The sequence below is a fragment of the Lissotriton vulgaris genome, chromosome 7 (assembly GCF_964263255.1).
Source record: "Lissotriton vulgaris chromosome 7, aLisVul1.2, whole genome shotgun sequence".
Taxonomy (NCBI): Eukaryota; Metazoa; Chordata; class Amphibia; order Caudata; family Salamandridae; genus Lissotriton; species Lissotriton vulgaris.
In genome coordinates, this window is record NC_141695.1 from 1,423,341,689 (window position 1) to 1,423,368,528 (window position 26,840).

Consider the following 26,840-nt stretch of genomic DNA (forward strand, 5'->3'; position numbering starts at 1 on the left):
CGTATGCCAAAAATGTAAGCAGAATGAGCTTTTCAGTGAATAGCAGCCAAGCACATTTTAGCTAGTTTTACTTGTAAGTGGAGTTGGAAACGCTTTTCAGGCTCAGGTACTGGGCTCAAAACATGCAGCCTTGAGGTCTCTCATGATAGCAGGTGGTTAAATAGAAATTCGCTGCTCAGCTGACCCTGTAGGAGCAAACGTATGCCAAAAATGTAAGCAGAATGAGCTTTTCAGTGAATAGCAGCCAGGCACATTTTAGCTAGTTTTACTTGTAAGTGGGGTTGGAAACGCTTTTCAGGATCAGTACTGGGCTCAAAACATGCAGCCCTGAGGTCTCTCATGATAGCAGGTGGTTAAATAGAAATTCGCTGCTCAGCTGACCCTGTAGGAGCAACCGTATGCCAAAAATGTAAGCAGAATGAGCTTTTCAGTGAATAGCAGCCAAGCACATTTTAGCTAGTTTTACCTGTAAGTGGGGTTGGAAACGCTTTTCAGGATCAGTACTGGGCTCAAAACATGCAGCCCTGAGGTCTCTCATGATAGCAGGTGGTTAAATAGAAATTCGCTGCTCAGCTGACCCTGTAGGAGCAAACGTATGCCAAAAATGTAAGCAGAATGAGCTTTTCAGTGAATAGCAGCCAGGCACCTTTTAGCTAGTTTTACTTGTAAGTGGGGTTTGAAACTCTTTTCAGGATCAGTGAATAGCAGCCAGGCACATTTTAGCTAGTTTTCCTGTTAAGTGGGGTTGGAAACGCTTTTCAGGATCAGTACTGGGCTCAAAACATGCAGCCCTGAGGTCTCTCATGATAGCAGGTGGTTAAATAGAAATTCGCTGCTCAGCTGACCCTGTAGGAGCAAACGTTTGCCGCAGAATGAGCTTTTCAGTGAAGAGCAGCCAGGCACATTTTAGCTAGTTTTCCTGTTAAGTGGGGTTGGAAACGCTTTTCAGGATCAGTACTGGGCTCAAAACATGCAGCCCTTAGGTCTCTCATGATAGCAGGTGGTTAAGTAGAAATTTGCCACTTGGCTGACCCAGCAGGAGCAAACATATGCCAAAAATGTACACAGAATGAGCTTTTCGGTGAATAGCAGCCAGGCACATTTAAGCTAGTTTTACTTGTAAGTGGGGTTGGAAACGCTTTTCAGGATCAGTACTCGGCTCAAAACATGCAGCCCTGAGGTCTCTCATGATAGCAGGTGGTTAAATAGAAATTCGCTGCTCAGCTGACCCTGTAGGAGCAACCGTATGCCAAAAATGTAAGCAGAATGAGCTTTTCAGTGAAAAGCAGCCAGGCACATTTTAGCTAGTTTTACTTGTAGGTGAGGTTGGAAACGCTTTTCGGGCTCAGTACTGGGCTCAAAACATGCAGCCTTGAGGTCTCTCATGATAGCAGGTGGTTAAATAGAAATTCGCTGATCAGCTGACCCTGTAAGAGCAAGCGTATGCCAAAAATGTACGCAGAATGAGCTTTTCAGTGAAGAGCAGCCAGGCAAATTTTAGCTAGTTTTACTTGTAAGTGGAGTAGGAAACGCTTTTCAGGCTCAGGTACTGGGCTCAAAACATGCAGCCTTGAGGTCTCTCATGATAGCAGGTGGTTAAATAGAAATTCGCTGCTCAGCTGACCCTGTAGGAGCAAACGTATGCCAAAAATGTAAGCAGAATGAGCTTTTCAGTGAATAGCAGCCAGGCACATTTTAGCTAGTTTTACTTGTAAGTGGGGTTGGAAACGCTTTTCAGGATCAGTACTGGGCTCAAAACATGCAGCCCTGAGGTCTCTCATGATAGCAGGTGGTTAAATAGAAATTCGCTGCTCAGCTGACCCTGTAGGAGCAACCGTATGCCAAAAATGTAAGCAGAATGAGCTTTTCAGTGAATAGCAGCCAGGCACATTTTAGCTAGTTTTACTTGTAAGTGGGGTTGGAAACGCTTTTCAGGATCAGTACTGGGCTCAAAACATGCAGCCCTGAGGTCTCTCATGATAGCAGGTGGTTAAATAGAAATTCGCTGCTCAGCTGACCCTGTAGGAGCAACCGTATGCCAAAAATGTAAGCAGAATGAGCTTTTCAGTGAATAGCAGCCAAGCACATTTTAGCTAGTTTTACTTGTAAGTGGAGTTGGAAACGCTTTTCAGGATCAGTACTGGGCTCAAAACATGCAGCCCTGAGGTCTCTCATGATAGCAGGTGGTTAAATAGAAATTCGCTGCTCAGCTGACCCTGTAGGAGCAACCGTATGCCAAAAATGTAAGCAGAATGAGCTTTTCAGTGAATAGCAGCCAGGCACATTTTAGCTAGTTTTACTTGTAAGTGGGGTTGGAAACGCTTTTCAGGATCAGTACTGGGCTCAAAACATGCAGCCCTGAGGTCTCTCATGATAGCTGGTGGTTAAATAGAAATTCGCTGCTCAGCTGACCCTGTAGGAGCAACCGTATGCCAAAAATGTAAGCAGAATGAGCTTTTCAAAGCAGCCAGGCACATTTTAGCTAGTTTTACTTGTAAGTAGGGTTGGAAACGCTTTTCGGGCTCAGTACTGGGCTCAAAACATGCAGCCTTGAGGTCTCTCATGATAGCAGGTGGTTAAATAGAAATTCGCTGCTCAGCTGACCCTGTAGGAGCAAACGTATGCCAAAAATGTAAGCAGAATGAGCTTTTCAGTGAATAGCAGCCAGGCACATTTTAGCTAGTTTTACTTGTAAGTGGGGTTTGAAACTCTTTTCAGGATCAGTACTGCGCTCAAAACATGCAGCCCTGAGGTCTCTCATGATAGCAGGTGGTTAAGTAGAAATTTGCCACTTGGCTGACCCAGCAGGAGCAAACATATGCCAAAAATGTACACAGAATGAGCTTTTCAGTGAATAGCAGGCAGGCACATTTTAGCTAGTTTTACTTGTAAGTGGGGTTGGAAACGCTTTTCAGGATCAGTACTCGGCTCAAAACATGCAGCCCTGAGGTCTCTCATGATAGCAGGTGGTTAAATAGAAATTCGCTGTTCAGCTGACCCTGTAGGAGCAACCGTATGCCAAAAATGTAAGCAGAATGAGCTTTTCAGTGAATAGCAGCCAGGCACATTTTAGCTAGTTTTACTTGTAAGTGGGGTTGGAAACGCTTTTCAGGATCAGTACTGGGCTCAAAACATGCAGCCTTGAGGTCTCTCATGATAGCAGGTGGTTAAATAGAAATTCGCTGCTCAGCTGACCCTGTAGGAGCAAACGTATGCCAAAAATGTAAGCAGAATGAGCTTTTCAGTGAATAGCAGCCAGGCACATTTTAGCTAGTTTTACTTGTAAGTGGGGTTTGAAACTCTTTTCAGGATCAGTACTGCGCTCAAAACATGCAGCCCTGAGGTCTCTCATGATAGCAGGTGGTTAAGTAGAAATTTGCCACTTGGCTGACCCAGCAGGAGCAAACATATGCCAAAAATGTACACAGAATGAGCTTTTCAGTGAATAGCAGGCAGGCACATTTTAGCTAGTTTTACTTGTAAGTGGGGTTGGAAACGCTTTTCAGGATCAGTACTCGGCTCAAAACATGCAGCCCTGAGGTCTCTCATGATAGCAGGTGGTTAAATAGAAATTCGCTGTTCAGCTGACCCTGTAGGAGCAACCGTATGCCAAAAATGTAAGCAGAATGAGCTTTTCAGTGAATAGCAGCCAGGCACATTTTAGCTAGTTTTACTTGTAAGTGGGGTTGGAAACGCTTTTCAGGATCAGTACTGGGCTCAAAACATGCAGCCCTGAGGTCTCTCATGATAGCAGGTGGTTAAATAGAAATTCGCTGTTCAGCTGACCCTGTAGGAGCAACCGTATGCCAAAAATGTAAGCAGAATGAGCTTTTCAGTGAAAAGCAGCCAGGCACATTTTAGCTAGTTTTACTTGTAAGTGAGGTTGGAAACGCTTTTCGGGCTCAGTACTGGGCTCAAAACATGCAGCCTTGAGGTCTCTCATGATAGCAGGTGGTTAAATAGAAATTCGCTGCTCAGCTGACCCTGTAGGAGCAAACGTATGCCAAAAATGTAAGCAGAATGAGCTTTTCAGTGAATAGCAGCCAGGCACATTTTAGCTAGTTTTACTTGTAAGTGGGGTTTGAAACTCTTTTCAGGATCAGTACTGCGCTCAAAACATGCAGCCCTGAGGTCTCTCATGATAGCAGGTGGTTAAGTAGAAATTTGCCACTTGGCTGACCCAGCAGGAGCAAACATATGCCAAAAATGTACACAGAATGAGCTTTTCAGTGAATAGCAGGCAGGCACATTTTAGCTAGTTTTACTTGTAAGTGGGGTTGGAAACGCTTTTCAGGATCAGTACTCGGCTCAAAACATGCAGCCCTGAGGTCTCTCATGATAGCAGGTGGTTAAATAGAAATTCGCTGTTCAGCTGACCCTGTAGGAGCAACCGTATGCCAAAAATGTAAGCAGAATGAGCTTTTCAGTGAATAGCAGCCAGGCACATTTTAGCTAGTTTTACTTGTAAGTGGGGTTGGAAACGCTTTTCAGGATCAGTACTGGGCTCAAAACATGCAGCCTTGAGGTCTCTCATGATAGCAGGTGGTTAAATAGAAATTCGCTGCTCAGCTGACCCTGTAGGAGCAAACGTATGCCAAAAATGTAAGCAGAATGAGCTTTTCAGTGAATAGCAGCCAGGCACATTTTAGCTAGTTTTACTTGTAAGTGGGGTTTGAAACTCTTTTCAGGATCAGTACTGCGCTCAAAACATGCAGCCCTGAGGTCTCTCATGATAGCAGGTGGTTAAGTAGAAATTTGCCACTTGGCTGACCCAGCAGGAGCAAACATATGCCAAAAATGTACACAGAATGAGCTTTTCAGTGAATAGCAGGCAGGCACATTTTAGCTAGTTTTACTTGTAAGTGGGGTTGGAAACGCTTTTCAGGATCAGTACTCGGCTCAAAACATGCAGCCCTGAGGTCTCTCATGATAGCAGGTGGTTAAATAGAAATTCGCTGTTCAGCTGACCCTGTAGGAGCAACCGTATGCCAAAAATGTAAGCAGAATGAGCTTTTCAGTGAATAGCAGCCAGGCACATTTTAGCTAGTTTTACTTGTAAGTGGGGTTGGAAACGCTTTTCAGGATCAGTACTGGGCTCAAAACATGCAGCCCTGAGGTCTCTCATGATAGCAGGTGGTTAAATAGAAATTCGCTGTTCAGCTGACCCTGTAGGAGCAACCGTATGCCAAAAATGTAAGCAGAATGAGCTTTTCAGTGAAAAGCAGCCAGGCACATTTTAGCTAGTTTTACTTGTAAGTGAGGTTGGAAACGCTTTTCGGGCTCAGTACTGGGCTCAAAACATGCAGCCTTGAGGTCTCTCATGATAGCAGGTGGTTAAATAGAAATTCGCTGATCAGCTGACCCTGTAAGAGCAAGCGTATGCCAAAAATGTAAGCAGAATGAGCTTTTCAGTGAATAGCAGCCAAGCACATTTTAGCTAGTTTTACTTGTAAGTGGAGTTGGAAACGCTTTTCAGGCTCAGGTACTGGGCTCAAAACATGCAGCCTTGAGGTCTCTCATGATAGCAGGTGGTTAAATAGAAATTCGCTGCTCAGCTGACCCTGTAGGAGCAAACGTATGCCAAAAATGTAAGCAGAATGAGCTTTTCAGTGAATAGCAGCCAGGCACATTTTAGCTAGTTTTACTTGTAAGTGGGGTTTGAAACTCTTTTCAGGATCAGTACTGGGCTCAAAACATGCAGCCCTGAGGTCTCTCATGATAGCAGGTGGTTAAATAGAAATTCGCTGCTCAGCTGACCCTGTAGGAGCAACCGTATGCCAAAAATGTAAGCAGAATGAGCTTTTCAGTGAATAGCAGCCAGGCACATTTTAGCTAGTTTTACTTGTAAGTGGGGTTGGAAACGCTTTTCAGGATCAGTACTGGGCTCAAAACATGCAGCCCTGAGGTCTCTCATGATAGCAGGTGGTTAAATAGAAATTCGCTGCTCAGCTGACCCTGTAGGAGCAACCGTATGCCAAAAATGTAAGCAGAATGAGCTTTTCAGTGAATAGCAGCCAAGCACATTTTAGCTAGTTTTACTTGTAAGTGGAGTTGGAAACGCTTTTCAGGATCAGTACTGGGCTCAAAACATGCAGCCCTGAGGTCTCTCATGATAGCAGGTGGTTAAATAGAAATTCGCTGCTCAGCTGACCCTGTAGGAGCAACCGTATGCCAAAAATGTAAGCAGAATGAGCTTTTCAGTGAATAGCAGCCAGGCACATTTTAGCTAGTTTTACTTGTAAGTGGGGTTGGAAACGCTTTTCAGGATCAGTACTGGGCTCAAAACATGCAGCCCTGAGGTCTCTCATGATAGCAGGTGGTTAAATAGAAATTCGCTGCTCAGCTGACCCTGTAGGAGCAACCGTATGCCAAAAATGTAAGCAGAATGAGCTTTTCAGTGAAAAGCAGCCAGGCACATTTTAGCTAGTTTTACTTGTAAGTGGGGTTGGAAACGCTTTTCCGGCTCAGTACTGGGCTCAAAACATGCAGCCTTAAGGTCTCTCATGATAGCAGGTGGTTAAATAGAAATTCGCTGCTCAGCTGACCCTGTAGGAGCAAACGTATGCCAAAAATGTGCGCAGAATGACCTTTTCGGTGAATAGCAGCCAGGCACATTTTAGGTAGTTTTACTTGTAAGTGGGGTTTGAAACTCTTTTCAGGATCAGCACTGCGCTCAAAACATGCAGCCCTGAGGTCTCTCATGATAGCAGGTGGTTAAATAGAAATTCGCTGCTCAGCTGACCCTGTAGGAGCAACCGTATGCCAAAAATGTAAGCAGAATGAGCTTTTCAGTGAATAGCAGCCAGGCACATTTTAGCTAGTTTTACTTGTAAGTGGGGTTGGAAACGCTTTTCAGGATCAGTACTGGGCTCAAAACATGCAGCCCTGAGGTCTCTCATGATAGCAGGTGGTTAAATAGAAATTCGCTGCTCAGCTGACCCTGTAGGAGCAACCGTATGCCAAAAATGTAAGCAGAATGAGCTTTTCAGTGAAAAGCAGCCAGGCACATTTTAGCTAGTTTTACTTGTAAGTGAGGTTGGAAACGCTTTTCGGGCTCAGTACTGGGCTCAAAACATGCAGCCTTGAGGTCTCTCATGATAGCAGGTGGTTAAATAGAAATTCGCTGATCAGCTGACCCTGTAAGAGCAAGCGTATGCCAAAAATGTAAGCAGAATGAGCTTTTCAGTGAATAGCAGCCAAGCACATTTTAGCTAGTTTTACTTGTAAGTGGAGTTGGAAACGCTTTTCAGGATCAGTACTGGGCTCAAAACATGCAGCCCTGAGGTCTCTCATGATAGCAGGTGGTTAAATAGAAATTCGCTGCTCAGCTGACCCTGTAGGAGCAACCGTATGCCAAAAATGTAAGCAGAATGAGCTTTTCAGTGAATAGCAGCCAGGCACATTTTAGCTAGTTTTACTTGTAAGTGGGGTTGGAAACGCTTTTCAGGATCAGTACTGGGCTCAAAACATGCAGCCCTGAGGTTTCTCATGATAGCAGGTGGTTAAACAGAAATTCGCTGCTCAGCTGACCCTGTAGGAGCAAACGTATGCCAAAAATGTAAGCAGAATGAGCTTTTCAGTGAAAGCAGCCAGGCACATTTAAGCTAGTTTTACTTGTAAGTGGGGTTTGAAACTCTTTTCAGGATCAGTACTGCGCTCAAAACATGCAGCCCTGAGGTCTCTCATGATAGCAGGTGGTTCAGTAGAAATTTGCCACTTGGCTGACCAGCAGGAGCAAACATATGCCAAAAATGTACACAGAATGAGCTTTTCAGTGAATAGCAGCCAGACACATTTTAGCTAGTTTTACTTGTAAGTGGAGTTGGAAACGCTTTTCAGGATCAGTACTGAGCTCAAAACATGCAGCCCTGAGGTCTCTCATGATAGCAGGTGGTTAAATAGAAATTCGCTGCTCAGCTGACCCTGTAGGAGCAACCGTATGCCAAAAATGTAAGCAGAATGAGCTTTTCAGTGAATAGCAGCCAGGCACATTTTAGCTAGTTTTACTTGTAAGTGGGGTTGGAAACGCTTTTCAGGATCAGTACTGGGCTCAAAACATGCAGCCCTGAGGTCTCTCATGATAGCAGGTGGTTAAATAGAAATTCGCTGCTCAGCTGACCCTGTAGGAGCAACCGTATGCCAAAAATGTAAGCAGAATGAGCTTTTCAGTGAAAAGCAGCCAGGCACATTTTAGCTAGTTTTACTTGTAAGTGGGGTTGGAAACGCTTTTCGGGCTCAGTACTGGGCTCAAAACATGCAGCCTTGAGGTCTCTCATGATAGCAGGTGGTTAAATAGAAATTCGCTGCTCAGCTGACCCTGTAGGAGCAAACGTATGCCAAAAATGTGCGCAGAATGACCTTTTCGGTGAATAGCAGCCAGGCACATTTTAGGTAGTTTTACTTGTAAGTGGGGTTTGAAACTCTTTTCAGGATCAGCACTGCGCTCAAAACATGCAGCCCTGAGGTCTCTCATGATAGCAGGTGGTTAAATAGAAATTCGCTGCTCAGCTGACCCTGTAGGAGCAACCGTATGCCAAAAATGTAAGCAGAATGAGCTTTTCAGTGAATAGCAGCCAGGCACATTTTAGCTAGTTTTACTTGTAAGTGGGGTTGGAAACGCTTTTCAGGATCAGTACTGGGCTCAAAACATGCAGCCCTGAGGTCTCTCATGATAGCAGGTGGTTAAATAGAAATTCGCTGCTCAGCTGACCCTGTAGGAGCAACCGTATGCCAAAAATGTAAGCAGAATGAGCTTTTCAGTGAAAAGCAGCCAGGCACATTTTAGCTAGTTTTACTTGTAAGTGAGGTTGGAAACGCTTTTCGGGCTCAGTACTGGGCTCAAAACATGCAGCCTTGAGGTCTCTCATGATAGCAGGTGGTTAAATAGAAATTCGCTGATCAGCTGACCCTGTAAGAGCAAGCGTATGCCAAAAATGTAAGCAGAATGAGCTTTTCAGTGAATAGCAGCCAAGCACATTTTAGCTAGTTTTACTTGTAAGTGGAGTTGGAAACGCTTTTCAGGATCAGTACTGGGCTCAAAACATGCAGCCCTGAGGTCTCTCATGATAGCAGGTGGTTAAATAGAAATTCGCTGCTCAGCTGACCCTGTAGGAGCAACCGTATGCCAAAAATGTAAGCAGAATGAGCTTTTCAGTGAATAGCAGCCAGGCACATTTTAGCTAGTTTTACTTGTAAGTGGGGTTGGAAACGCTTTTCAGGATCAGTACTGGGCTCAAAACATGCAGCCCTGAGGTTTCTCATGATAGCAGGTGGTTAAACAGAAATTCGCTGCTCAGCTGACCCTGTAGGAGCAAACGTATGCCAAAAATGTAAGCAGAATGAGCTTTTCAGTGAAAGCAGCCAGGCACATTTAAGCTAGTTTTACTTGTAAGTGGGGTTTGAAACTCTTTTCAGGATCAGTACTGCGCTCAAAACATGCAGCCCTGAGGTCTCTCATGATAGCAGGTGGTTCAGTAGAAATTTGCCACTTGGCTGACCAGCAGGAGCAAACATATGCCAAAAATGTACACAGAATGAGCTTTTCAGTGAATAGCAGCCAGACACATTTTAGCTAGTTTTACTTGTAAGTGGAGTTGGAAACGCTTTTCAGGATCAGTACTGAGCTCAAAACATGCAGCCCTGAGGTCTCTCATGATAGCAGGTGGTTAAATAGAAATTCGCTGCTCAGCTGACCCTGTAGGAGCAACCGTATGCCAAAAATGTAAGCAGAATGAGCTTTTCAGTGAATAGCAGCCAGGCACATTTTAGCTAGTTTTACTTGTAAGTGGGGTTGGAAACGCTTTTCAGGATCAGTACTGGGCTCAAAACATGCAGCCCTGAGGTCTCTCATGATAGCAGGTGGTTAAATAGAAATTCGCTGCTCAGCTGACCCTGTAGGAGCAACCGTATGCCAAAAATGTAAGCAGAATGAGCTTTTCAGTGAAAAGCAGCCAGGCACATTTTAGCTAGTTTTACTTGTAAGTGAGGTTGGAAACGCTTTTCGGGCTCAGTACTGGGCTCAAAACATGCAGCCTTGAGGTCTCTCATGATAGCAGGTGGTTAAATAGAAATTCACTGATCAGCTGACCCTGTAAGAGCAAGCGTATGCCAAAAATGTAAGCAGAATGAGCTTTTCAGTGAATAGCAGCCAAGCACATTTTAGCTAGTTTTACTTGTAAGTGGAGTTGGAAACGCTTTTCAGGCTCAGGTACTGGGCTCAAAACATGAAGCCTTGAGGTCTCTCATGATAGCAGGTGGTTAAATAGAAATTCGCTGCTCAGCTGACCCTGTAGGAGCAAACGTATGCCAAAAATGTAAGCAGAATGAGCTTTTCAGTGAATAGCAGCCAGGCACATTTTAGCTAGTTTTACTTGTAAGTGGGGTTTGAAACTCTTTTCAGGATCAGTACTGGGCTCAAAACATGCAGCCCTGAGGTCTCTCATGATAGCAGGTGGTTAAATAGAAATTCGCTGCTCAGCTGACCCTGTAGGAGCAACCGTATGCCAAAAATGTAAGCAGAATGAGCTTTTCAGTGAATAGCAGCCAAGCACATTTTAGCTAGTTTTACTTGTAAGTGGGGTTGGAAACGCTTTTCAGGATCAGTACTGGGCTCAAAACATGCAGCCCTGAGGTCTCTCATGATAGCAGGTGGTTAAATAGAAATTCGCTGCTCAGCTGACCCTGTAGGAGCAACCGTATGCCAAAAATGTAAGCAGAATGAGCTTTTCAGTGAATAGCAGCCAAGCACATTTTAGCTAGTTTTACTTGTAAGTGGAGTTGGAAACGCTTTTCAGGATCAGTACTGGGCTCAAAACATGCAGCCCTGAGGTCTCTCATAATAGCAGGTGGTTAAATAGAAATTCGCTGCTCAGCTGACCCTGTAGGAGCAACCGTATGCCAAAAATGTAAGCAGAATGAGCTTTTCAGTGAATAGCAGCCAGGCACATTTTAGCTAGTTTTACTTGTAAGTGGGGTTTGAAACTCTTTTCAGGATCAGTACTGGGCTCAAAACATGCAGCCCTGAGGTCTCTCATGATAGCAGGTGGTTAAATAGAAATTCGCTGCTCAGCTGACCCTGTAGGAGCAACCGTATGCCAAAAATGTAAGCAGAATGAGCTTTTCAGTGAATAGCAGCCAGGCACATTTTAGCTAGTTTTACTTGTAAGTGGGGTTGGAAACGCTTTTCAGGATCAGTACTGGGCTCAAAACATGCAGCCCTGAGGTCTCTCATGATAGCAGGTGGTTAAATAGAAATTCGCTGCTCAGCTGACCCTGTAGGAGCAACCGTATGCCAAAAATGTAAGCAGAATGAGCTTTTCAGTGAATAGCAGCCAAGCACATTTTAGCTAGTTTTACTTGTAAGTGGAGTTGGAAACGCTTTTCAGGATCAGTACTGGGCTCAAAACATGCAGCCCTGAGGTCTCTCATAATAGCAGGTGGTTAAATAGAAATTCGCTGCTCAGCTGACCCTGTAGGAGCAACCGTATGCCAAAAATGTAAGCAGAATGAGCTTTTCAGTGAATAGCAGCCAGGCACATTTTAGCTAGTTTTACTTGTAAGTGGGGTTGGAAACGCTTTTCAGGATCAGTACTGGGCTCAAAACATGCAGCCCTGAGGTCTCTCATGATAGCAGGTGGTTAAATAGAAATTCGCTGCTCAGCTGACCCTGTAGGAGCAACCGTATGCCAAAAATGTAAGCAGAATGAGCTTTTCAGTGAAAAGCAGCCAGGCACATTTTAGCTAGTTTTACTTGTAAGTGGGGTTGGAAACGCTTTTCGGGCTCAGTACTGGGCTCAAAACATGCAGCCTTGAGGTCTCTCATGATAGCAGGTGGTTAAATAGAAATTCGCTGCTCAGCTGACCCTGTAGGAGCAAACGTATGCCAAAAATGTGCGCAGAATGAGCTTTTCGGTGAATAGCAGCCAGGCACATTTTAGCTAGTTTTACTTGTAAGTGGGGTTTGAAACTCTTTTCAGGATCAGTACTGCGCTCAAAACATGCAGCCCTGAGGTCTCTCATGATAGCAGGTGGTTAAATAGAAATTCGCTGCTCAGCTGACCCTGTAGGAGCAAACCGTATGCCAAAAATGTAAGCAGAATGAGCTTTTCAGTGAATAGCAGCCAGGCACATTTTAGCTAGTTTTACTTGTAAGTGGGGTTGGAAACGCTTTTCAGGATCAGTACTGGGCTCAAAACATGCAGCCCTGAGGTCTCTCATGATAGCAGGTGGTTAAATAGAAATTCGCTGCTCAGCTGACCCTGTAGGAGCAACCGTATGCCAAAAATGTAAGCAGAATGAGCTTTTCAGTGAAAAGCAGCCAGGCACATTTTAGCTAGTTTTACTTGTAAGTGAGGTTGGAAACGCTTTTCGGGCTCAGTACTGGGCTCAAAACATGCAGCCTTGAGGTCTCTCATGATAGCAGGTGGTTAAATAGAAATTCGCTGATCAGCTGACCCTGTAAGAGCAAGCGTATGCCAAAAATGTAAGCAGAATGAGCTTTTCAGTGAATAGCAGCCAAGCACATTTTAGCTAGTTTTACTTGTAAGTGGAGTTGGAAACGCTTTTCAGGATCAGTACTGGGCTCAAAACATGCAGCCCTGAGGTCTCTCATGATAGCAGGTGGTTAAATAGAAATTCGCTGCTCAGCTGACCCTGTAGGAGCAACCGTATGCCAAAAATGTAAGCAGAATGAGCTTTTCAGTGAATAGCAGCCAGGCACATTTTAGCTAGTTTTACTTGTAAGTGGGGTTGGAAACGCTTTTCAGGATCAGTACTGGGCTCAAAACATGCAGCCCTGAGGTTTCTCATGATAGCAGGTGGTTAAACAGAAATTCGCTGCTCAGCTGACCCTGTAGGAGCAAACGTATGCCAAAAATGTAAGCAGAATGAGCTTTTCAGTGAAAGCAGCCAGGCACATTTAAGCTAGTTTTACTTGTAAGTGGGGTTTGAAACTCTTTTCAGGATCAGTACTGCGCTCAAAACATGCAGCCCTGAGGTCTCTCATGATAGCAGGTGGTTCAGTAGAAATTTGCCACTTGGCTGACCAGCAGGAGCAAACATATGCCAAAAATGTACACAGAATGAGCTTTTCAGTGAATAGCAGCCAGACACATTTTAGCTAGTTTTACTTGTAAGTGGAGTTGGAAACGCTTTTCAGGATCAGTACTGAGCTCAAAACATGCAGCCCTGAGGTCTCTCATGATAGCAGGTGGTTAAATAGAAATTCGCTGCTCAGCTGACCCTGTAGGAGCAACCGTATGCCAAAAATGTAAGCAGAATGAGCTTTTCAGTGAATAGCAGCCAGGCACATTTTAGCTAGTTTTACTTGTAAGTGGGGTTGGAAACGCTTTTCAGGATCAGTACTGGGCTCAAAACATGCAGCCCTGAGGTCTCTCATGATAGCAGGTGGTTAAATAGAAATTCGCTGCTCAGCTGACCATGTAGGAGCAACCGTATGCCAAAAATGTAAGCAGAATGAGCTTTTCAGTGAAAAGCAGCCAGGCACATTTTAGCTAGTTTTACTTGTAAGTGAGGTTGGAAACGCTTTTCGGGCTCAGTACTGGGCTCAAAACATGCAGCCTTGAGGTCTCTCATGATAGCAGGTGGTTAAATAGAAATTCGCTGATCAGCTGACCCTGTAAGAGCAAGCGTATGCCAAAAATGTAAGCAGAATGAGCTTTTCAGTGAATAGCAGCCAAGCACATTTTAGCTAGTTTTACTTGTAAGTGGAGTTGGAAACGCTTTTCAGGCTCAGGTACTGGGCTCAAAACATGAAGCCTTGAGGTCTCTCATGATAGCAGGTGGTTAAATAGAAATTCGCTGCTCAGCTGACCCTGTAGGAGCAACCGTATGCCAAAAATGTAAGCAGAATGAGCTTTTCAGTGAAGAGCAGCCAGGCAAATTTTAGCTAGTTTTACTTGTAAGTGGAGTTGGAAACGCTTTTCAGGCTCAGTACTGGGCTCAAAACATGCAGCCTTAAGGTCTCTCATGATAGCAGGTGGTTAAATAGAAATTCGCTGCTCAGCTGACCCTGTAGGAGCAAACGTATGCCAAAAAATGTAAGCAGAATGAGCTTTTCAGTGAATAGCAGCCAGGCACATTTTAGCTAGTTTTCCTGTTAAGTGGGGTTGGAAACGCTTTTCAGGATCAGTACTGGGCTCAAAACATGCAGCCCTGAGGTCTCTCATGATAGCAGGTGGTTAAATAGAAATTCGCTGCTCAGCTGACCCTGTAGGAGCAAACGTTTGCCGCAGAATGAGCTTTTCAGTGAAGAGCAGCCAGGCACATTTTAGCTAGTTTTCCTGTTAAGTGGGGTTGGAAACGCTTTTCAGGATCAGTACTGGGCTCAAAACATGCAGCCCTTAGGTCTCTCATGATAGCAGGTGGTTAAGTAGAAATTTGCCACTTGGCTGACCCAGCAGGAGCAAACATATGCCAAAAATGTACACAGAATGAGCTTTTCGGTGAATAGCAGCCAGGCACATTTAAGCTAGTTTTACTTGTAAGTGGGGTTGGAAACGCTTTTCAGGATCAGTACTCGGCTCAAAACATGCAGCCCTGAGGTCTCTCATGATAGCAGGTGGTTAAATAGAAATTCGCTGCTCAGCTGACCCTGTAGGAGCAACCGTATGCCAAAAATGTAAGCAGAATGAGCTTTTCAGTGAAAAGCAGCCAGGCACATTTTAGCTAGTTTTACTTGTAGGTGAGGTTGGAAACGCTTTTCGGGCTCAGTACTGGGCTCAAAACATGCAGCCTTGAGGTCTCTCATGATAGCAGGTGGTTAAATAGAAATTCGCTGATCAGCTGACCCTGTAAGAGCAAGCGTATGCCAAAAATGTACGCAGAATGAGCTTTTCAGTGAAGAGCAGCCAGGCAAATTTTAGCTAGTTTTACTTGTAAGTGGGGTTGGAAACGCTTTTCAGGATCAGTACTGGGCTTAAAACATGCAGCCCTGAGGTCTCTCATGATAGCAGGTGGTTAAATAGAAATTCGCTGCTCAGCTGACCCTGTAGGAGCAACCGTATGCCAAAAATGTAAGCAGAATGAGCTTTTCAGTGAAAAGCAGCCAGGCACATTTTAGCTAGTTTTACTTGTAAGTGGGGTTGGAAACGCTTTTCGGGCTCAGTACTGAGCTCAAAACATGCAGCCTTGAGGTCTCTCATGATAGCAGGTGGTTAAATAGAAATTCGCTGCTCAGCTGACCCTGTAGGAGCAAACGTATGCCAAAAATGTAAGCAGAATGAGCTTTTCAGTGAAAGCAGCCAGGCACATTTAAGCTAGTTTTACTTGTAAGTGGGGTTTGAAACTCTTTTCAGGATCAGTACTGCGCTCAAAACATGCAGCCCTGAGGTCTCTCATGATAGCAGGTGGTTCAGTAGAAATTTGCCACTTGGCTGACCCAGCAGGAGCAAACATATGCCAAAAAAGTACACAGAATGAGCTTTTCAGTGAATAGCAGCCAGACACATTTTAGCTAGTTTTACTTGTAAGTGGGGTTGGAAACGCTTTTCAGGATCAGTACTCGGCTCAAAACATGCAGCCCTGAGGTCTCTCATGATAGCAGGTGGTTAAATAGAAATTCGCTGTTCAGCTGACCCTGTAGGAGCAACGGTATGCCAAAAATGTAAGCAGAATGAGCTTTTCAGTGAAAAGCAGCCAGGCACATTTTAGCTAGTTTTACTTGTAAGTGGGGTTGGAAACGCTTTTTGGGCTCAGTACTGGGCTCAAAACATGCAGCCTTGAGGTCTCTCATGATAGCAGGTGGTTAAATAGAAATTCGCTGATCAGCTGACCCTGTAAGAGCAAGCGTATGCCAAAAATGTAAGCAGAATGAGCTTTTCAGTGAATAGCAGCCAAGCACATTTTAGCTAGTTTTACTTGTAAGTGGAGTTGGAAACGCTTTTCAGGCTCAGGTACTGGGCTCAAAACATGCAGCCTTGAGGTCTCTCATGATAGCAGGTGGTTAAATAGAAATTCGCTGCTCAGCTATCCCTGTAGGAGCAAACGTATGCCAAAAATGTAAGCAGAATGAGCTTTTCAGTGAATAGCAGCCAGGCACATTTTAGCTAGTTTTACTTGTAAGTGGGGTTTGAAACTCTTTTCAGGATCAGTACTGGGCTCAAAACATGCAGCCCTGAGGTCTCTCATGATAGCAGGTGGTTAAATAGAAATTCGCTGCTCAGCTGACCCTGTAGGAGCAACCGTATGCCAAAAATGTAAGCAGAATGAGCTTTTCAGTGAATAGCAGCCAGGCACATTTTAGCTAGTTTTACTTGTAAGTGGGGTTGGAAACGCTTTTCAGGATCAGTACTGGGCTCAAAACATGCAGCCCTGAGGTCTCTCATGATAGCAGGTGGTTAAATAGAAATTCGCTGCTCAGCTGACCCTGTAGGAGCAACCGTATGCCAAAAATGTAAGCAGAATGAGCTTTTCAGTGAATAGCAGCCAAGCACATTTTAGCTAGTTTTACTTGTAAGTGGAGTTGGAAACGCTTTTCAGGATCAGTACTGGGCTCAAAACATGCAGCCCTGAGGTCTCTCATGATAGCAGGTGGTTAAATAGAAATTCGCTGCTCAGCTGACCCTGTAGGAGCAACCGTATGCCAAAAATGTAAGCAGAATGAGCTTTTCAGTGAATAGCAGCCAGGCACATTTTAGCTAGTTTTACTTGTAAGTGGGGTTGGAAACGCTTTTCAGGATCAGTACTGGGCTCAAAACATGCAGCCCTGAGGTCTCTCATGATAGCAGGTGGTTAAATAGAAATTCGCTGCTCAGCTGACCCTGTAGGAGCAACCGTATGCCAAAAATGTAAGCAGAATGAGCTTTTCAGTGAAGAGCAGCCAGGCAAATTTTAGCTAGTTTTACTTGTAAGTGGAGTTGGAAACGCTTTTCAGGATCAGTACTCGGCTCAAAACATGCAGCCCTGAGGTCTCTCATGATAGCAGGTGGTTAAATAGAAATTCGCTGTTCAGCTGACCCTGTAGGAGCAATGGTATGCCAAAAATGTAAGCAGAATGAGCTTTTCAGTGAAAAGCAGCCAGGCACATTTTAGCTAGTTTTACTTGTAAGTGAGGTTGGAAACGCTTTTCGGGCTCAGTACTGGGCTCAAAACATGCAGCCTTGAGGTCTCTCATGATAGCAGGTGGTTAAATAGAAATTCGCTGATCAGCTGACCCTGTAAGAGCAAGCGTATGCCAAAAATGTAAGCAGAATGAGCTTTTCAGTGAATAGCAGCCAAGCACATTTTAGCTAGTTTTACTTGTAAGTGGAGTTGGAAACGCTTTTCAGGCTCAGGTACTGGGCTCAAAACATGCAGCCTTGAGGTCTCTCATGATAGCAGGTGGTTAAATAGAAATTCGCTGCTCAGCTGACCCTGTAGGAGCAAACGTATGCCAAAAATGTAAGCAGAATGAGCTTTTCAGTGAATAGCAGCCAGGCACATTTTAGCTAGTTTTACTTGTAAGTGGGGTTTGAAACTCTTTTCAGGATCAGTACTGGGCTCAAAACATGCAGCCCTGAGGTCTCTCATGATAGCAGGTGGTTAAATAGAAATTCGCTGCTCAGCTGACCCTGTAGGAGCAACCGTATGCCAAAAATGTAAGCAGAATGAGCTTTTCAGTGAATAGCAGCCAGGCACATTTTAGCTAGTTTTACTTGTAAGTGGGGTTGGAAACGCTTTTCAGGATCAGTACTGGGCTCAAAACATGCAGCCCTGAGGTCTCTCATGATAGCAGGTGGTTAAATAGAAATTCGCTGCTCAGCTGACCCTGTAGGAGCAACCGTATGCCAAAAATGTAAGCAGAATGAGCTTTTCAGTGAAGAGCAGCCAGGCAAATTTTAGCTAGTTTTACTTGTAAGTGGAGTTGGAAACGCTTTTCAGGCTCAGTACTGGGCTCAAAACATGCAGCCTTAAGGTCTCTCATGATAGCAGGTGGTTAAATAGAAATTCGCTGCTCAGCTGACCCTGTAGGAGCAAACGTATGCCAAAAAATGTAAGCAGAATGAGCTTTTCAGTGAATAGCAGCCAGGCACATTTTAGCTAGTTTTCCTGTTAAGTGGGGTTGGAAACGCTTTTCAGGATCAGTACTGGGCTCAAAACATGCAGCCCTGAGGTCTCTCATGATAGCAGGTGGTTAAATAGAAATTCGCTGCTCAGCTGACCCTGTAGGAGCAACCGTATGCCAAAAATGTAAGCAGAATGAGCTTTTCAGTGAATAGCAGCCAGGCACATTTTAGCTAGTTTTACTTGTAAGTGGGGTTGGAAACGCTTTTCAGGATCAGTACTGGGCTCAAAACATGCAGCCCTGATGTCTCTCATGATAGCAGGTGGTTAAATAGAAATTCGCTGCTCAGCTGACCCTGTAGGAGCAACCGTATGCCAAAAATGTAAGCAGAATGAGCTTTTCAAAGCAGTCAGGCACATTTTAGCTAGTTTTACTTGTAAGTAGGGTTGGAAACGCTTTTCGGGCTCAGTACTGGGCTCAAAACATGCAGCCTTGAGGTCTCTCATGATAGCAGGTGGTTAAATAGAAATTCGCTGCTCAGCTGACCCTGTAGGAGCAAACGTATGCCAAAAATGTAAGCAGAATGAGCTTTTCAGTGAATAGCAGCCAGGCACATTTTAGCTAGTTTTACTTGTAAGTGGGGTTGGAAACGCTTTTCAGGATCAGTACTGGGCTCAAAACATGCAGCCCTGAGGTCTCTCATGATAGCAGGTGGTTAAATAGAAATTCGCTGCTCAGCTGACCCTGTAGGAGCAACCGTATGCCAAAAATGTAAGCAGAATGAGCTTTTCAGTGAATAGCAGCCAAGCACATTTTAGCTAGTTTTACTTGTAAGTGGGGTTGGAAACGCTTTTCGGGCTCAGTACTGGGCTCAAAACATGCAGCCTTGAGGTCTCTCATGATAGCAGGTGGTTAAATAGAAATTCGCTGCTCAGCTGACCCTGTAGGAGCAAACGTATGCCAAAAATGTAAGCAGAATGAGCTTTTCAGTGAAAGCAGCCAGGCACATTTAAGCTAGTTTTACTTGTAAGTGGGGTTTGAAACTCTTTTCAGGATCAGTACTGCGCTCAAAACATGCAGCCCTGAGGTCTCTCATGATAGCAGGTGGTTCAGTAGAAATTTGCCACTTGGCTGACCCAGCAGGAGCAAACATATGCCAAAAAAGTACACAGAATGAGCTTTTCAGTGAATAGCAGCCAGACACATTTTAGCTAGTTTTACTTGTAAGTGGGGTTGGAAACGCTTTTCAGGATCAGTACTCGGCTCAAAACATGCAGCCCTGAGGTCTCTCATGATAGCAGGTGGTTAAATAGAAATTCGCTGTTCAGCTGACCCTGTAGGAGCAACGGTATGCCAAAAATGTAAGCAGAATGAGCTTTTCAGTGAAAAGCAGCCATGCACATTTTAGCTAGTTTTACTTGTAAGTGAGGTTGGAAACGCTTTTCGGGATCAGTGCTGGGCTCAAAACATGCAGCCCTGAGGTCTCTCATGATAGCAGGTGGTTAAATAGAAATTCGCTGTTCAGCTGACCCTATAGGAGCAACCGTATGCCAAAAATGTAAGCAGAATGAGCTTTTCAGTGAATAGCAGCCAAGCACATTTTAGCTAGTTTTACTTGTAAGTGGAGTTGGAAACGCTTTTCAGGATCAGTACTGGGCTCAAAACATGCAGCCCTGAGGTCTCTCATGATAGCAGGTGGTTAAATAGAAATTCGCTGCTCAGCTGACCCTGTAGGAGCAACCGTATGCCAAAAATGTAAGCAGAATGAGCTTTTCAGTGAATAGCAGCCAGGCACATTTTAGCTAGTTTTACTTGTAAGTGGGGTTGGAAACGCTTTTCAGGATCAGTACTGGGCTCAAAACATGCAGCCCTGAGGTCTCTCATGATAGCAGGTGGTTAAATAGAAATTCGCTGCTCAGCTGACCCTGTAGGAGCAACCGTATGCCAAAAATGTAAGCAGAATGAGCTTTTCAGTGAATAGCAGCCAGGCACATTTTAGCTAGTTTTACTTGTAAGTGGGGTTGGAAACGCTTTTCAGGATCAGTACTGGGCTCAAAACATGCAGCCCTGAGGTCTCTCATGATAGCAGGTGGTTAAATAGAAATTCGCTGCTCAGCTGACCCTGTAGGAGCAACCGTATGCCAAAAATGTAAGCAGAATGAGCTTTTCAGTGAATAGCAGCCAAGCACATTTTAGCTAGTTTTACTTGTAAGTGGAGTTGGAAATGCTTTTCAGGATCAGTACTGGGCTCAAAACATGCAGCCCCGAGGTCTCTCATGATAGCAGGTGGTTAAATAGAAATTCGCTGCTCAGCTGACCCTGTAGGAGCAACCGTATGCCAAAAATGTAAGCAGAATGAGCTTTTCAGTGAATAGCAGCCAGGCACATTTTAGCTAGTTTTACTTGTAAGTGGGGTTGGAAACGCTTTTCAGGATCAGTACTGGGCTCAAAACATGCAGCCCTGAGGTCTCTCATGATAGCAGGTGGTTAAATAGAAATTCGCTGCTCAGCTGACCCTGTAGGAGCAACCGTATGCCAAAAATGTAAGCAGAATGAGCTTTTCAGTGAAAAGCAGCCAGGCACATTTTAGCTAGTTTTACTTGTAAGTGGGGTTGGAAACGCTTTTCGGGCTCAGTACTGGGCTCAAAACATGCAGCCTTGAGGTCTCTCATGATAGCAGGTGGTTAAATAGAAATTCGCTGCTCAGCTGACCCTGTAGGAGCAAACGTATGCCAAAAATGTAAGCAGAATGAGCTTTTCAGTGAAAGCAGCCAGGCACATTTAAGCTAGTTTTACTTGTAAGTGGGGTTTGAAACTCTTTTCAGGATCAGTACTGCGCTCAAAACATGCAGCCCTGAGGTCTCTCATGATAGCAGGTGGTTCAGTAGAAATTTGCCACTTGGCTGACCCAGCAGGAGCAAACATATGCCAAAAATGTACACAGAATGAGCTTTTCAGTGAATAGCAGCCAGACACATTTTAGCTAGTTTTACTTGTAAGTGGGGTTGGAAACGCTTTTCAGGATCAGTACTCGGCTCAAAACATGCAGCCCTGAGGTCTCTCATGATAGCAGGTGGTTAAATAGAAATTCGCTGCTCAGCTGACCCTGTAGGGGCAACCGTATGCCAAAAATGTAAGCAGAATGAGCTTTTCAGTGAATAGCAGCCAGGCACATTTTAGCTAGTTTTACTTGTAAGTGGGGTTGGAAACGTTTTTCAGGATCAGTACTGGGCTCAAAACATGCAGCCCTGAGGTCTCTCATGATAGCAGGTGGTTAAATAGAAATTTGCTGCTCAGCTGACCCTGTAGGAGCAACCGTATGCCAAAAATGTAAGCAGAATGAGCTTTTCAGTGAAAAGCAGCCAGGCACATTTTAGCTAGTTTTACTTGTAAGTGGGGTTGGAAACGCTTTTCGGGCTCAGTACTGGGCTCAAAACATGCAGCCTTGAGGTCTCTCATGATAGCAGGTGGTTAAATAGAAATTCGCTGATCAGCTGACCCTGTAGGAGCAAACGTATGCCAAAAATGTAAGCAGAATGAGCTTTTCAGTTAATAGCAGCCAGGCACATTATGTAGCTAGTTTTACTTTTAAGTGGGGTTGGAAATGCTTTTCAGGCTCAGTACTGGGCTCAAAACATGCAGCCTTGAGGTCTCTCATGATAGCAGGTGTTTAAATAGAAATTCGCTGCTCAGCTGATCCTGTAGGAGCAAACGTATGCCAAAAATGTAAGCAGAATGAGCTTTTCAGTGAAAAGCAGCCAGGCACATTTTAGCTAGTTTTACTTGTAAGTGAGGTTGGAAACGCTTTTCGGGCTCAGTACTGGGCTCAAAACATGCAGCCTTGAGGTCTCTCATGATAGCAGGTGGTTAAATAGAAATTCGCTGATCAGCTGACCCTGTAAGAGCAAGCGTATGCCAAAAATGTAAGCAGAATGAGCTTTTCAGTGAATAGCAGCCAAGCACATTTTAGCTAGTTTTACTTGTAAGTGGAGTTGGAAACGCTTTTCAGGCTCAGGTACTGGGCTCAAAACATGCAGCCTTGAGGTCTCTCATGATAGCAGGTGGTTAAATAGAAATTCGCTGCTCAGCTGACCCTGTAGGAGCAACCGTATGCCAAAAATGTAAGCAGAATGAGCTTTTCAGTGAAGAGCAGCCAGGCAAATTTTAGCTAGTTTTACTTGTAAGTGGAGTTGGAAACGCTTTTCAGGCTCAGTACTGGGCTCAAAACATGCAGCCTTAAGGTCTCTCATGATAGCAGGTGGTTAAATAGAAATTCGCTGCTCAGCTGACCCTGTAGGAGCAAACGTATGCCAAAAAATGTAAGCAGAATGAGCTTTTCAGTGAATAGCAGCCAGGCACATTTTAGCTAGTTTTCCTGTTAAGTGGGGTTGGAAACGCTTTTCAGGATCAGTACTGGGCTCAAAACATGCAGCCCTGAGGTCTCTCATGATAGCAGGTGGTTAAATAGAAATTCGCTGCTCAGCTGACCCTGTAGGAGCAAACGTATGCCGCAGAATGAGCTTTTCAGTGAAGAGCAGCCAGGCACATTTTAGCTAGTTTTCCTGTTAAGTGGGGTTGGAAACGCTTTTCAGGATCAGTACTGGGCTCAAAACATGCAGCCCTGAGGTCTCTCATGATAGCAGGTGGTTAAATAGAAATTCGCTGATCAGCTGACCCTGTGCAAGCGTATGCCAAAAATGTACGCAGAATGAGCTTTTCAGTGAAGAGCAGCCAGGCAAATTTTAGCTAGTTTTACTTGTAAGTGGAGTTGGAAACGCTTTTCAGGCTCAGGTACTGGGCTCAAAACATGCAGCCTTGAGGTCTCTCATGATAGCAGGTGGTTAAATAGAAATTCGCTGCTCAGCTGACCCTGTAGGAGCAAATGTATGCCAAAAATGTAAGCAGAATGAGCTTTTCAGTGAATAGCAGCCAGGCACATTTTAGCTAGTTTTACTTGTAAGTGGGGTTGGAAACGCTTTTCAGGATCAGTACTGGGCTCAAAACAGGCAGCCCTGAGGTCTCTCATGATAGCAGGTGGTTAAATAGAAATTCGCTGCTCAGCTGACCCTGTAGGAGCAACCGTATGCCAAAAATGTAAGCAGAATGAGCTTTTCAGTGAATAGCAGCCAGGCACATTTTAGCTAGTTTTACTTGTAAGTGGGGTTGGAAACGCTTTTCAGGATCAGTACTGGGCTCAAAACATGCAGCCCTGAGGTCTCTCATGATAGCAGGTGGTTAAATAGAAATTCGCTGCTCAGCTGACCCTGTAGGAGCAACCGTATGCCAAAAATTTAAGCAGAATGAGCTTTTCAGTGAATAGCAGCCAAGCACATTTTAGCTAGTTTTACTTGTAAGTGGAGTTGGAAACGCTTTTCAGGATCAGTACTGGGCTCAAAACATGCAGCCCTGAGGTCTCTCATGATAGCAGGTGGTTAAATAGAAATTCGCTGCTCAGCTGACCCTGTAGGAGCAACCGTATGCCAAAAATGTAAGCAGAATGAGCTTTTCAGTGAATAGCAGCCAGGCACATTTTAGCTAGTTTTACTTGTAAGTGGGGTTGGAAACGCTTTTCAGGATCAGTACTGGGCTCAAAACATGCAGCCCTGAGGTTTCTCATGATAGCAGGTGGTTAAACAGAAATTCGCTGCTCAGCTGACCCTGTAGGAGCAAACGTATGCCAAAAATGTAAGCAGAATGAGCTTTTCAGTGAAAGCAGCCAGGCACATTTAAGCTAGTTTTACTTGTAAGTGGGGTTTGAAACTCTTTTCAGGATCAGTACTGCGCTGAAAACATGCAGCCCTGAGGTCTCTCATGATAGCAGGTGGTTCAGTAGAAATTTGCCACTTGGCTGACCAGCAGGAGCAAACATATGCCAAAAATGTACACAGAATGAGCTTTTCAGTGAATAGCAGCCAGACACATTTTAGCTAGTTTTACTTGTAAGTGGAGTTGGAAACGCTTTTCAGGATCAGTACTGGGCTCAAAACATGCAGCCCTGAGGTCTCTCATGATAGCAGGTGGTTAAATAGAAATTCGCTGCTCAGCTGACCCTGTAGGAGCAACCGTATGCCAAAAATGTAAGCAGAATGAGCTTTTCAGTGAATAGCAGCCAGGCACATTTTAGCTAGTTTTACTTGTAAGTGGGGTTGGAAACGCTTTTCAGGATCAGTACTGGGCTCAAAACATGCAGCCCTGAGGTCTCTCATGATAGCAGGTGCTTAAATAGAAATTCGCTGCTCAGCTGACCCTGTAGGAGCAACCGTATGCCAAAAATGTAAGCAGAATGAGCTTTTCAGTGAAAAGCAGCCAGGCACATTTTAGCTAGTTTTACTTGTAAGTGAGGTTGGAAACGCTTTTCGGGCTCAGTACTGGGCTCAAAACATGCAGCCTTGAGGTCTCTCATGATAGCAGGTGGTTAAATAGAAATTCGCTGATCAGCTGACCCTGTAAGAGCAAGCGTATGCCAAAAATGTAAGCAGAATGAGCTTTTCATTGAATAGCAGCCAAGCACATTTTAGCTAGTTTTACTTGTAAGTGGAGTTGGAAACGCTTTTCAGGCTCAGGTACTGGGCTCAAAACATGCAGCCTTGAGGTCTCTCATGATAGCAGGTGGTTAAATAGAAATTCGCTGCTCAGCTGACCCTGTAGGAGCAACCGTATGCCAAAAATGTAAGCAGAATGAGCTTTTCAGTGAAGAGCAGCCAGGCAAATTTTAGCTAGTTTTACTTGTAAGTGAGGTTGGAAACGCTTTTCGGGCTCAGTACTGGGCTCAAAACATGCAGCCTTGAGGTCTCTCATGATAGCAGGTGGTTAAATAGAAATTCGCTGCTCAGCTGACCCTGTAGGAGCAAACGTATGCCAAAAAATGTAAGCAGAATGAGCTTTTCAGTGAATAGCAGCCAGGCACATTTTAGCTAGTTTTCCTGTTAAGTGGGGTTGGAAACGCTTTTCAGGATCAGTACTGGGCTCAAAACATGCAGCCCTGAGGTCTCTCATGATAGCAGGTGGTTAAATAGAAATTCGCTGCTCAGCTGACCCTGTAGGAGCAAACGTATGCCGCAGAATGAGCTTTTCAGTGAAGAGCAGCCAGGCACATTTTAGCTAGTTTTCCTGTTAAGTGGGGTTGGAAACGCTTTTCAGGATCAGTACTGGGCTCAAAACATGCAGCCCTGAGGTCTCTCATGATAGCAGGTGGTTAAGTAGAAATTTGCCACTTGGCTGACCCAGCAGGAGCAAACATATGCCAAAAATGTACACAGAATGAGCTTTTCGGTGAATAGCAGCCAGGCACATTTAAGCTAGTTTTACTTGTAAGTGGGGTTGGAAACGCTTTTCAGGATCAGTACTCGGCTCAAAACATGCAGCCCTGAGGTCTCTCATGATAGCAGGTGGTTAAATAGAAATTCGCTGCTCAGCTGACCCTGTAGGAGCAACCGTATGCCAAAAATGTAAGCAGAATGAGCTTTTCAGTGAAAAGCAGCCAGGCACATTTTAGCTAGTTTTACTTGTAGGTGAGGTTGGAAACGCTTTTCGGGCTCAGTACTGGGCTCAAAACATGCAGCCTTGAGGTCTCTTATGATAGCAGGTGGTTAAATAGAAATTCGCTGATCAGCTGACCCTGTAAGAGCAAGCGTATGCCAAAAATGTACGCAGAATGAGCTTTTCAGTGAAGAGCAGCCAGGCAAATTTTAGCTAGTTTTACTTGTAAGTGGAGTAGGAAACGCTTTTCAGGCTCAGGTACTGGGCTCAAAACATGCAGCCTTGAGGTCTCTCATGATAGCAGGTGGTTAAATAGAAATTCGCTGCTCAGCTGACCCTGTAGGAGCAAACGTATGCCAAAAATGTAAGCAGAATGAGCTTTTCAGTGAATAGCAGCCAGGCACATTTTAGCTAGTTTTACTTGTAAGTGGGGTTGGAAACGCTTTTCAGGATCAGTACTGGGCTCAAAACATGCAGCCCTGAGGTCTCTCATGATAGCAGGTGGTTAAATAGAAATTCGCTGCTCAGCTGACCCCGTAGGAGCAACCGTATGCCAAAAATGTAAGCAGAATGAGCTTTTCAGTGAATAGCAGCCAGGCACATTTTAGCTAGTTTTACTTGTAAGTGGGGTTGGAAACGCTTTTCAGGATCAGTACTGGGCTCAAAACATGCAGCCCTGAGGTCTCTCATGATAGCAGGTGGTTAAATAGAAATTCGCTGCTCAGCTGACCCTGTAGGAGCAACCGTATGCCAAAAATGTAAGCAGAATGAGCTTTTCAGTGAATAGCAGCCAAGCACATTTTAGCTAGTTTTACTTGTAAGTGGAGTTGGAAACGCTTTTCAGGATCAGTACTGGGCTCAAAACATGCAGCCCTGAGGTCTCTCATGATAGCAGGTGGTTAAATAGAAATTCGCTGCTCAGCTGACCCTGTAGGAGCAACCGTATGCCAAAAATGTAAGCAGAATGAGCTTTTCAGTGAATAGCAGCCAGGCACATTTTAGCTAGTTTTACTTGTAAGTGGGGTTGGAAACACTTTTCAGGATCAGTACTGGGCTCAAAACATGCAGCCCTGAGGTCTCTCATGATAGCAGGTGGTTAAATAGAAATTCGCTGCTCAGCTGACCCTGTAGGAGCAACCGTATGCCAAAAATGTAAGCAGAATGAGCTTTTCAGTGAAAAGCAGCCAGGCACATTTTAGCTAGTTTTACTTGTAAGTGGGGTTGGAAACGCTTTTCGGGCTCAGTACTGGGCTCAAAACATGCAGCCTTGAGGTCTCTCATGATAGCAGGTGGTTAAATAGAAATTCGCTGCTCAGCTGACCCTGTAGGAGCAAACGTATGCCAAAAATGTAAGCAGAAT